Here is a 13,805-nt window from a genome sequence, read left to right on the forward strand (position 1 = left end):
CTTAGAGAACATTTCCGATGTGTCTCCGATGTATGAAACTGTTACCATAATAATAATAATAATAAACTGGTGAAAATAACTTGTTCTGCTAGTCCCAACACTTCATGAATGTAGTTGCACATTTTTATTTTGAGAATAATTACTGAAAATCATGGTTCCCATTGTGTGAAGTTTTTTTTAGAAGCTATACAAGAGAATGAAAAGGTGCTTTCAGTACTGCAAACAAATTTTCAGTGCGGAGAAACCTTTCTCTGGAAAAAAAAAACAACACTTCAGAGTGTGATCATTTCCACAATTTATCTATTTTAAGATGAACATTTTTGTGTTCAGTAACATGCATGTATCATGATACACACAGTACAGTAATTACTGATATAACAGATTAATCAAGTCCAGTGATATGTATGAAAGTAATTAGTCTCTGCTCCACACTGTTTATGTTGTACTTCATTAAATACTAGTTGCTCATGTTATAAAACTATACGTAATAACTACAGAAAGGAGGTATGGAGTAGCAAGGTCCAATATGAATTTTTCATTTTGTAATGGCGCTCGTATGTCCCTAGGATAAAGCAGCCAAAGTTGATAATGAAGTCATGCATTTCTTAAAGTGAGTACATTAAGTACATTATTTTTGTTTGCCATAGCTTCGGTCGACTTTATTTTTGCAAAGTGTACTCTCATTTGTATGGTGAACACTCTAGCATGTTGGCTACTGAAATGTTATTGTCACCAGGGAAACTATGTTACCCATTGGGCAGTTCCCAGTACATATTTTTTTAATAGTATTTGAACATGAAAAAGCAAGAAAATTAATCCCACTGTACAGCACTGTAGAGGATTTATTTAATTTCTAGGAATTATCCACCGTTGTGCGTGTTTTATGCACACATCAAGATAGTAGAAGAGATGCAAATGCAAAGTCCGGTATGGGACTTGGACGTGGGAAGTGTAATAAATATGGCACTTCTCTGTTTAAGTCTCGTATCAGCTGGCACAAAGTTCATCGTGGAGGGAAATAAATCAACATTTCTTCATTCATGTTCAGCTATTTAGTAAATGATGAATATTTGGTTTTTAAATAAGCTGTTTTATGTAAGAGATGTTATTTTTGTTAATATTTTCTGTGTATTTTTAAAGTAGAAATATTAATTTTCAATATTACGGGTTTTCATTCTTTCAATTGCTGGTAGAAGTCTTCAGGGAACAACTATTAATTTTCGAAAATATGTTTTCATGCTTTTCTTTCAGTGTAAAAAGCATATGTGTATAGTAGGTGCTGCTGCACTTGCTATAAGAAGGTATGAAATTTCACTTCATCTTAATAGTCAGTGTCATGACAGTAAATTTGTTTTAAAGGCTGAACTTTTTCGTAGCATTCAACCTAGTACTTTTTATTTATTTGATTTTTGAGAAAACTTCCGAGCATTCTCTTGGTAATTATTATATTTTTTTTTCTGTGCAGACTAACCTATTTCTAATCAGTGCCATAAGGTATGTGAACTGATCCCTGACAGTATTGACATTTTTATTATCGAATGGAGCGTAGTTGCTCTACGCAGTCATTTTTTTCTGTTTTAATGTGTGGCAAAGAAAATATTTTTTATTGATCGATGTAAAATCTTGCAATACAATCCTGTATAGCCGAAGGATCAATCAGGAAAAAAAATATTTTTGCAAATATGGATTAACATGACATAAATCATTCTGAATTCTTGTATACTTATTTCATTCCATTTCTCCACCCAAGAAAAAAAGTTACCTATTTTAAGACTGTCATTTTCGTATGATGTAGATTTTTTTTTTAAAAAAATGCTTTTAGAGGAAATTATATATTTCCGCTGAAAGTAATAGTGCAATTTCAGGAAGTTTTGGTAATAGTACGTTTTCCATATAACTTTCGTATACTTTTATTTTTGTTTGATAGAAATCAAGTTTAATGCGAAAAGTTTGTAATTAAACGAAAGCATTGCAAATAATTAATTTCCGCCACTTCTATCTACGTTTAGTCAATTTGCGCGTATAATTTATTATACGCGCAAATCGGCTGAACGCGGTTAGAAAGTATCGAAAAGCGAATGGTACGGAACACGATAGTGTTTTGTCGTTTCGAGCAATCTACGAGTCCTTGCGCATATCGTTCGTCTTCTGTTTTTTCCCCGACGGTGCTGCCGTCGGTGGTCGCGAGGAAACGAGCTTCCAGTGCCGCCATACTGTCAACCATTTTTAACCCGCAGCTGTAACATCTTGTAGTAGTATGTCTATGGGTCAACCAATCTCCCATAAGACTGAAACAGCCAGTTCAGCTAGTTTGCTTTTTGCTTCACTGTTGTTGAGCTTAAAGTACTGTAAAATAGTAAGTTTGTTTTTATTTCTTCTATTTTTTAAAAATTTAATGGTCTAAATTATTAAACTCATAAAGCGTATTGCGTATTAACTTAATAATTAATACATACTAACTTATAAGGGTAAAAATTGACGTTGTTTAGAGTAGGCTTACGAGTACCCCAGCTTTTTGGTAATCCTGCACAATTGGGTTGTATTAATACGCATGCGCGAGATCCATGCATTTCGCGAGGCGGAAGATGTACAACGTTGCCAGATCTCTTTGCAGCGTCTTCGCTGCCATTAGGGGTGTGTAGGGGGCAGCACGCATATTAATGAGCAATTGCACATTCCAATATCTACCGGTATCGTGGGTATTTCTTGTTGCAGATTTTTGCGAGGTGGAAGATCTCCAACGTTGCCAGTTCTCTTCTTTTTGGCATCTTCGCTGTCATTAGGGGTGTGAGGGGAAGATTTTTTTGGGTCGGGACGGGAATTTTTTAAATCCCGATATTCCCTGCATTCGGGATGTGAAAAATTAGTCATTTCCGGACTAAGTCGGGAAATTTTCCGGAAAGGAAGGGATAGAAATTTCCCGAACAATTTCCGATAATTTTCACACACTTCATTTTAAAACGACCATTTGGCATTTCTCGACTGCTTATAATAACGAAAAGTCGGGAAATATTTTCCCGAATTCGGGATCGGAACGGGAAATTTTTTCCCCGATATCCGGGTCCCAACTTTTCAGGATCCCGCACACAGCATTTACATCATTTGAGGAATGTGCGGGATTCCGAAAAGTCGGGACTGGGATCGCGAATAAAATATCTCTACAATGTCACTATTCGAATTACGTTAATTCTTTCCAGATATCTCAGGGGAGGCAAGTGCCCCCCCCCCCTGCGGTCACCCATGCATAATGTGGACTTTAATCAATCAACCATGCATGCTAACGGGTAGATATTAGAATGTGCAATTGCTAATTAATGACGCATTAGCTTGGTGAATGCGAAACGAAAATATGCTGGCAGCACCCCTGTTCAATCCCTACGCTTTTGATGGCCAATTGTTCTCCCATTTAAATACATAGGGAATTTGATGCAGAGCGTGATTCTATTACATTCATCTTAACTTTAGAAATTATGTCAGATCATGATAGACGATTAATCAGTGCTGTGACACTAAGAATTTTAATGAGACAATTGTCAACAGAACAGACATCGGAACTCAAAAAAAGCCTTACATTTTTCACAATTTAAGGCCGTACTAAAGGCAATTTTGTGGTAATTTTTCGCTTACAGATGGCAGCACCGTTTGCCATGGCTACCGAGAGCCATGTTGCCAGATCTCCGCGTAAATATAACCAAGGTAGATACATACAGGTTGGTCGATTAGGGTACTCGATGTGAGATGACGCCATATTGGTTAGAGGTGAGTTAGTGGATTAAAAAATAGTAGTAAATCAGGGAAATTGATAATCATGATATTTTAGTTATATGTTCTTCTTACAGAAATATGCAATATCATTAGTGGAAGGTAGTAATAGTCGAAATATTAAAATAAAATCCGTTGTTTTATATTAAGTATTTGTTTTAATATTTAGAACGCAGAGAAGAAAATGCAATAATAAGTGTAGTTAAATATTAATATAAAATCCGTTGTTTTATGTTCAGTATTTATTTTAATATTCAGAACGCAGAGAAGAAAATGCAATAATAAGTGTAGTTAATTCAAACACGAAACGGACCAAGTAAGGACAGTAATTGAAATAACTGAAAACATTTTGTGAACGCGTTTGAAGAGAATGCTGCGTTGACTCAGACACGTATCCAAGGGGGCGTTCAGGCGGCTAGAGCCCCCCCCCCGAAAGTTTTCGGTTTACACTAGATAAAATGAGGCTTTTTGGTTTCTTGTGTGTGTGACGAAAATTTAAGGAGAGAAATAATTATCGAGGCAAGGTAAATTTTTCTACAACCCTGTAATTGATAATAGCACGTGTCCAAGGTGGGGATAAGGTGGGTCGACCCCCTCCCCAAGAAATGTTTCAGTTTACACTAGATAAAATTAGGTTTTTGGTTTCTTTAAAATGCGACAATTTAAGGAGAGATATAATTATCGGGGCAAGATAGAGAATGTTCCATAGCCATTTTATTGATAATAGCACGTATCCAAGGTGGAGATCAGGGGGTCGAGCCCCCGCAGGAAATCTATCAGTTTACACTGGATAAATTAGTTTTTTTGGCTTCTTGAATAATGTGACGATAATTTAAGGAGAGTAATTATCGAGGCAAGACGGAGAATGTTCTATAACCCTTTCATTGACAATATTGCACGCAAACGTTTCTTGCGCTTTCATTGTTGCCGTCGCAGCGAGAGCGATCATTGTGTAAAGATTTGTCATCATTTGGAAGCTGCACAACAAAGCGTGCCACGAGTAGGACTATTCTTTGTATTACTTATTCTTTGGAAAGCGGGAAAGGAAACGTTCTTAAGTAAGAGGTGGAGTCGAACTACTGGTAATATTAATGAAACGTTTTATCTGCGGAACATTCTAGAATATAATGAAGACATAAATACCTGGCTTCAATTTCTCGGTTGATCAGTACAACAGAATCTGTTAGTAATTCGAAAATGAAGAGAACTAGTGACACAATTTCCCGTAAACTACCGAAGTCTACTTCTAGTTCGTGTCCAAAGTTGAAGATACACAGAAAAAACTGGTTTGTTTGGAATTACCAAAAAAGTTTGGTTGAGTTGTTTGGTTATGCTTTTTGTTTCCGATAACCAAATGTTACTTGTAATTACTAAAGCATTTTGTTTAAGAATACAAAAAAATTTGGTTAGACGAAATATGGTACTCGTAAACAAAATTATACACATTTAAGTGAAGAGAAACAAAACGTTTGGTTAAATTTACAATAAAACGTTTGGTTAAATTTACAATAACTAGATGTGTCATGGCGTCCGCACGTTCGAAAACCAAAATGCTGTATCTTTGAATGATCGCACGGTGAACTCCAGTGAATTTTGTGTCCGTCTTCAAGCAAGACAGTAGTTTGCACAGATTAGAAATAGGTTGCAAAAGCCGTCTGCTTCCCCCGGTTGGTAGTTTGTCTGTGGCCTGTTCTCAACGCATGTGCAAAGCACGAATGCGAGTGATTAAATCTGCAAATACAGTCTTTGTCTATCTAGGCTAAGCCGTTCCTTTCTGAAAACTTTGTCGTCGACTCGTCGGACTGAAAACACGGACAGCACGCAACAGAAGAAATGTTTGTTATCCCAAGATGAGATGGATGATGTTACTTGGAATCACTTGCCGACATTTTCCGAGGTAAGTGAATAATTATATTTATTTTATTTTCATGCAGTCTCATCGTTGAAACGTGGTGTTAGTGAAGTTGTTGGCCCGAAGGATACTTCTCAGTATTAACTACGTTCATTATAGTAGAGTGATATGAATATATATATTCGTGTATATATGCACAGTTTAGAATGGATTACTTGTAATTTTCATCCACCTAATGAAAGTAGCACTTTTTTGTATTCACATAACCTTGTGAAGGGAGGTTCATTGCCATTATGTACTGTACACCTATACCTGGAAATTTCTTCATTTGGCGATCCTCACCAAATTAACATCTTCGAATATTTATGAAGATGGAAACTTATTTAAGGTTAATATTCTCAAGCAATTACACCAATATGCATCTGGCATAAAATTTCGAGGTGCGTCTAAGGTAGCTTATATTAAATATTGTGTGTGTGTGTGCAGAATGAGTGTTTGTAGTATTGCAAGTTAGTTGCCACATGTTTTAAAGTGTCCCTAGGTCCAAACTTCTATCTCTGTAATTAAAGTTTTCTGCAACTTCCATCCAAATGCAAATTACAGAAAATTATAACCCTTTATTTGAAGATAATGTGTAACTTTCACGAGATCTTATTTCACGATGAGGGGATACTGCATGTAGCATGTGCCTTAAATTTTTTTTTGTACTCTTCATTGTTATCAGAAATGATGATTGCACAGCAAGTTTCAATGAACACATCCTTAGTTGAAACTGTATGTGGTGAAAAATATACTTTAATGTGTATGATAATTTACCATTCAAAATAGCTATTAGTGAATGAAATTGTTGGTCATGTTACGGTAATGCAGCCTGTAAGTACAAAAGAGCATTTCGGCAAAATATTATGTAAACTAAAAAACTATTACTAAATGATGGATAATATTTCATTCAGTCATTGATTTACAAGTTAAATAACTTGCAGGAAAACGTAAAAATGAAGATTAATATGAGAGAGCCATTGAAACCTGCCTAACATACTCACCAGAGAAATTTCCCTCTGATTATTTTTTTAGAGAGGTACTAATGGATTGGATTTTCTTCTTCAGAGGTACTAATGGAGAAATTTCGTACGATGTAGAGATGAAAAGTAAAGTGACTTTCTGAATCTAGAACAAAAACTAACGGTACTACTTTACTATACCGGAGACACCTATCTGATTTATTTTGCAATTTTTTACATTGATAACGTACTATTCTGCGTTGTAGAACATTTCTTTAGGTGAAATAATGGATTTCTAACGAAAATAATGTCTTATTTCTTACATACGATAGCCCCACGAACCATCACTGGGAAGAGGTGTGCCTAGTAGGTTAGGCCTGTTAGGTTAGGTTCCATTAGCACTCCTTTCGTTCAATTTAGCATATACGGACATCGGAATTACAAATTCCACGGCATCTTCTACACCCGGCAACAACTTCACGACGCATCCTCGACACATCATGTTGTAGCAGCAGCAATAGTGCGTATTGTGCTCTCGTGCAGAAAGCAAATGGCAGCACCAGCAATAGCGCGTCGGAAATAGATTTTCGTAGAAAACCACATGCATTCGCATTAAAATGGATCAAAACTACATTCCCGAACATCAACAACGCTACAGAAAATGATTTGCCTAAGTACTTTCTCCTGTAAATTTGAAGAAATCCATCTCCGGTATAGTAAAGTGTTACCAAACTAACTTCACCACCTGATGAAGCATGTCATTCTGTGTTAATAATTATATTGACCTTCATTTTTTTTATTATTTTATTCAAATTTTATTGTCCCTTTTGAGTGATTTAATGAAAGTTTTTGAGAATGAGTGAATTTTTTGTTTAAGAACCTGAGTACATTATTTTGACGACAACACTGCGTTCTGTTCTTCTCGCCACCTGGTGAAAGTAAGCGTTCCTTTTTAGATGAGATTGCCTTGTATGAGATATTTATTTCTTTGTTAATATTGGTGAGAAGAGCAAACAGTGCTAAAAACCAGAAATCACATGGTCACATGTTGGAAGTACGTATTTACTGAAGTAATTTTAATGCTAACAGCCCTAAACCAGATTTAGGAACGTACCCCTTCAACGTAAGTCATGCGACACTTGCAGTAGCAGTACAAATTATCTTATTTGATTCTTAACAAAACTGCATCTCATGCAAAGAGTATTGTGCAGAACCCAGTATTCTTTAACATGAATCATAATATGGTTCCAGAACAGCATGATTTAAAAATTCCGAAAACAAAGGCATCTAGATTCAAAACCTTTTGCAAATATGATTGTGGAATTCCTGGTGACAAAATATAACCACAATTCAACTGTGATTGCATATTCAAGTTCAACTTCATGTTAATTTACTAAATAACTTTGTGTAAAATTATGGAGAGTGTCACGGGATGAGTAACCATGTTTTCACCATTTTTCTGTATGTGGGAATTATTTTTGTGCTAGTGGTAATAACGTTAATACCAGTCTCACAAGGCACTTATGATAAGGCACAGGATAAAGTTAAATTTTTACGTTGCTAGGTTAAATAAGATTACTTTTTTTGTGTATGAAATGCTACTGAATTGTAAGTAAAGGCTGATTTTGAGTGAGTAAGGTACAAATATATGTTGTCTGTTTATTCAAGTATAATCTCAATCTGAAGCTTAACCATTACAGTGCTGTTAAAAGTATTCTTAATTTTTTTTAAATGAAAAAAATGTACTTAGTCAGTGTATATGTATGTCTAATTGAACTAGCATTAGATAACTAGTTTGTCGGAACTTGAGCAGAACTAATGTCTATTAGAAGACATTATATATCTTCATATATTTTCACAAAATTGTTTTCGACATTCAATGTTCATATTTATTGATTTGATTCTAGTTAACTTGTGTGTTTGACACAACTTAAATGTTTTGCAGGAAATTTATTACATAGATCTAAAGGCTCAAGGACCAAATAAAAAAAATGAAATGAAAACTTGTGGATCGATACCAAAATACCAGGAAAACACTACGTAGAAGTGGCGTTTTTGGTGCTGGGAGACAGCGTAACCAGCATGAATCTTACACCAGTTCTGTAGATGGTTTGACAGGTAAGCTGGATAATTGAATATAAATGGTACTGTAGAAGTTTTTAATGTAGGTTTATTCTTCTGCACTATTATAGTAACTTGTATAGTTCATTGTTAACCTCAATATTGTGAAGCACATAATATTTCTTTTCTTGAATGTATTTTTCTATTACCTTCCAGATTATGATAAAAACAACACTGACAGCATAGCTTGGTTTGATTACAATGTTGAGCCATGGAATTATGTGACTGAACACTGCAAGAAGACATTTGAATTGCCTTCGAGGCAAGAGTAAAACTATACAGGAAATGTTATCATTGTGGCCAGCATTGAAACAATCCCAACAACACTGGTAAGCATATCTCAGACATGATTGTTCTTTCATTAGTTGAATGCTGGTTGCTGATTCAAAGTGAACTTGTAGCCCTGAAAACAAAGCGAAAGACAAACCCTGGTTGTCATATTTATCCCAATTTATCCAACACTTCTGCAACCCATGCATTTTATTTTTTGTTCCTTCCCTAATTTAGCATCACCAATGGCACATTATAAATAAAGCACTCAATTGAAGCATACCACTGAAAAAAAGCTGTATGGTACATTTCAGTGATTGCGAGAACAACGGGTAAAACCTGTAGTATGTTACTGTACTACAATAGAAAAAAACATAAAACGTTATGCAAGCCTGGTAACTCAGCACATTCCCAAAAGTATCATACATCGTTATTCGGTGTAATGCTTCAATTGTTGCGTAAGTGTCTTGTAATATTTTTTTGTCTAATATCATGTGTGTGTGGTTGTAATTTTAACTGAATCCTAGGTAAGGATGCACAGAGGGCTTTTCTAGATGGTGTAGGTAGGACACAGAGGGGTGGGAGGTGAGTCCCCCAAGAAGGTTCTGTTCCCCTCATACATGGTTGAAACATTGATTGACCTCCTGGATGCCCATGTTGTGTTCCAACATTTACTTAATCAAATCACCATTCATTTTCAATGTTGTGAATGAACTACATATGAAATGAAATAACTGAAGACTAAAATTGGTAAACGTGAAAAGTGGCTGGTAGCCCTCTAAGTAGTTCAAAGGGCGTATAAAGAGGTCACTAGTGTGCATGTTCTTACGGGCTGATGTGTGGAATGATGCGATTTCCCAACACTTTCGTTTTTGGCACTTAATACATTTACCACTTTTAGTCCTCAACTGTATACAATATAAAATTTGTTTCAAGTGCACATGGGCAAATCAGTATTGTACCCACTGTTTAAAAGTTTGTATGAAGACCACCATTTTGCTTAGTGACTACTTTTTTTTTGTATGTAGTGGAAGTGGCCATGACAAACAATTTATTTATAAGTCATGGATATAATAAACAGGGTATATCGTTTTTTAAAAAAATCATGTGGCAACTGAAGAAAATAATACCAGAAGTTGATTATTCGCCAAGCTGTAAAAAATCTTGTCTTCCCCATGCTTAGGACCAGCCATGATGGTGTATAGGGAGTGTGAGGGTAACACACCCCACAATTTCTTGATCTCGTCGAAAGTGGGGTGTTGTGATCAGCACCATGCCCCTGACCACCTTCACTCCCCATTGTTTTTCCCAGGTATACATGTTATTCGCTGGATCCACTTTGATAGTTGGGGAAAAATTCCCACGTTTTCCCATCCGGGAGTCGAGCCTGGATCCATCGCATGGTAGTCAGAGGAGTTACCAACTGAGCAACTATGTCTAAGCTGCAGAGATCATATTCCTTACGTTTTTAAAGGGGGGGGGGGTTGACAGATTTGTCTCAGTCACATTTCTGAAGTGCACTTATACGTCATTCATTTCATGGGGTCCGTGGCAGAGTGGTTAGCACATAGCGCTACAATGCTAGGGGTTCTGGGTTCGAATCCTGGCCTGAGTATGAATGTTTGTGAGTGTCCATTCATCATATCATCACTCATTCCTGTCTCTGCAGATTAGCCAAAAAGTGGCACAAAGAAGCCGAAATAAAATAAATAAAATCAATGCAAAATTTCTTGGGGCATTTTCAGAAAGCATACGCACTTGATGGTATGTGAAGGACTAAGGTAAGAATGTGAAAAACTCAAAAAGACATGTGGTGACATAAAAACTTTCTTTCAGAGGATACCTACCTTTTTTTAGATTTTTAAAATGTATTTTAGGCTTAAATATTAACTTGAATCAAATACTTACAATTTCCCTTCATTCATGGTCATTTTATCATCTGGAAGATATAGAAATAGTGTGAAATATGTGGACATATTGTGAACTTTTGAACTTTCCTTCATTGTACATATTAATAGTTGATTGTCACTTGAAAACACCAAGAATTAAATAATTTGCACTCAATTTGCACTGCAGATTTTTTCTTCCCAAGTTTTAATATTGTTTTCTATTTTAAAAAAAAAGATTTGCCACATACAGCAATGAATAAGAAAAATAACCTCTGTCAATAGGCTTAATTGTAATGTTAACAATATTTTTTTCAGATACTAAAGCAGCTATAATACTGACTTGCTGTCAGTTGTGCTGCTCAAGTACCCAGATAAGGCATAAAAAAACTACCCACTGTGAAGGCGTCTCAGGATAGCTTTGTCACATAAAGGTAACCATTAAAGCTTAATAACTTATAAATTAATTATTTTGGGTGATGTTTGAATTGCAGATATATTAAGCAAATGTGACATCAAGTACAAATACAAATACAATACAATCCTACAAAAATAGGAGTTTCACATACCTCTTGGTTTTGGTTTGAGTTAGTGTTTTAAGTCCACTTTATGCACAGTAAGGCTAATCAAGACTGGACCTACAGTTTTAAAGTGGGATCCGAACCACTGTGCCATGTGCCTCCACCGGGTCTCGAACCTGGAACCCCTTGATTAAAAGGCCACGACGCTACCACTGCATCATCGGGGAGGTCTCCTGTATGTCTCTTTTACGCTATTTGTTGGTGTATCTTTATCAGTATTCTTCCATGATTCTATAAAGAAGTTAATTGATTTCATCCACTTAATGTTTCATGAAACTTAGCATATACCCTCTGAAAATGTTTGGACTACAGTACTTCCCCTTAGCATCACACCATGCCATGCATACACATGTAAAGTAAGGGGGGTAAATCTCCACACATTGTCTATATTTGCTACAGTTGAAGTGATGTGATCAGCATCACATCTCAGTGGCATTTACACCTCAGGTTTGCCCCCATGCACCCATTGATAAAATTCTAGGTGGATTGCATATAATTTCAGAAATGTAATACCAACAAGATCATCTTAAAAGTAAGGTATTACCAACTCTAGTCATTGTAATTTTGCCTCATGGGAACTCCATGTGCAGAACTGAATAATAAATGTGTTACTTAAAGATTTGCAATGCATTTACTTTCAATATAAAACCAGTAAGGAAAATTGTGCAAAGTATTGGATACTACATTATGTTATGGTACTCAAGTAATGGAATGTAATTCTGGTTTGGAGAACATTAAAGGGGTGGGCGTGGGAATATTTTTCACATATTGAGGCTTGCCAAAAAGTTTTAGGATGGTCAACGTACCAAGCTGTTTAATGCAAATGTCTCATATTATTCCTTACAAGTTTATACGTCGTATGCTTACGGAAACAGAGTGAAGGTAGTATTTTAGGTAGCTTATTAGATATGCAGAGTGTATTTGTTGTTAAATTGCATAACTAATATTTTCAATAATTCATTTCATAACTTGAAAGCCTGATAATTTTATGTATAAGCAATAATTATGTTTTCTTTTACTTGTGTTGGTCCTTCCAGCTGTATTAATTTGACAAAAAATTTAATTTGTAGGGAATTGGAGATGTTGAGCAATTCATTGAAAACAAGAACAGAAAATTGGCATCATATGGTCTCACAAGACCTCTTGTGATATTGGTGGGACCTTCTTTGAGAAACATTACCCATGAGAGTGCTTGTGGCTTCTTCTTCAAAAATCTGTGTACAATATTTCTACAAAATGTGACATGCACATTATGTCTGTGAATACTTTATTCATGTGGAGGGGAATAAACAATGCGGTTGATAATATAAGACGTAAGCGAGTTACTAAAGATATATCAGTGAAACTTACTTGTAAAAATTCTATTAATTTCGGTGGCCTCTGCCACCATCCACTTGGGAACTCGATGCTTCACTGTTAGGTTGACTTCCGGTTTCTGTTGTTTCCTCGACTACCACTAGGGGTGCTGGTGTAGCCATTTCGTCTGCTGCGTGCAATGGGTTTGAGCTGTTGTAATAACGGGAGCCAAACATGATGAGCCTGATCGCTGTTCATATTCAGCTTGTGCGGAAAGTGCATAATGGCATGCGTCTCTTTGATTTTGGTGTCGAGTAGGGTGTGTGATGTATGCCTAACTGAAACTTTTTGGATCCTGGGTTGGTTGAACTTTAGGTGCCTTGCTAGTCCAGTAGTGGGTTGGGATTTTTTTGCTTCTGCTAAGTGCTGTTGTATACGCTCGTTGACAGATCTGATGGATCTGCCAATGTAGTTGCACTGACACTGGGCATCATATACACCTGGATTGTCTAGTGGGGAAAGGAATGATCTCTTGTGTTTGCTTAGGGCAATGGCTATTTTGTTTATTGGTTTGTGTGCGAGTTTGATGTCACATTGTTCCAAGGTCTTGGCTAGGCTGTAGGATGTAGTCTGGTGGTAAGGGAAGGCAATCCATTTAGCTTTATCACTACTGGCTGGGTGGAGTAAGTTAGGTTGTCGTACTTGTATTTCTGCTTTGCTGCACCATGTGGAGAGTTGATGTACTGTGTATCCATTTTGAACTCGTATGTCCGTCACTATGTTAACTTCTTCCTTCAAATCTTCTTCAATTGAACAGTGCGAGAAAGCTCTTCTGTAGAAGTTAAGCCATAAATTGGCTTTATGTTGGGGAGGGTGGTTGGAAAGGGAGTGAATATACTGGATTCCTGCCCCAGTTTTTCTATGTATGGCTTAAATTCTACAGAGGAGCTTTCTCGCACTGTTCAAGTGAAGAAGATTTGAAGGAAGAAGTTACCATAATGGCGGACATAGGACTTCCAAATGGATACACAGTACA

The 13,805-nt window shown here is 36.3% G+C and overlaps 1 long non-coding RNA gene across 1 annotated transcript; it reads left to right on the plus strand.

Moving 5' to 3' along the window:
- Positions 1 to 5,044: 5,044 nt before the first annotated feature.
- On the plus strand, positions 5,045 to 13,805 carry LOC145982849 (uncharacterized). The gene is made up of 5 exons (XR_014441157.1): positions 5,045 to 5,659; positions 8,561 to 8,733; positions 8,893 to 9,065; positions 11,211 to 11,326; positions 12,544 to 13,805. It is a non-coding gene; the product is annotated as an uncharacterized LOC145982849 (long non-coding RNA).

This window comes from Lepisma saccharinum, unplaced genomic scaffold, assembly GCF_977018435.1.
Source record: "Lepisma saccharinum unplaced genomic scaffold, izLepSacc3.1 HAP1_SCAFFOLD_453, whole genome shotgun sequence".
NCBI lineage: Eukaryota > Metazoa > Arthropoda > Insecta > Zygentoma > Lepismatidae > Lepisma > Lepisma saccharinum.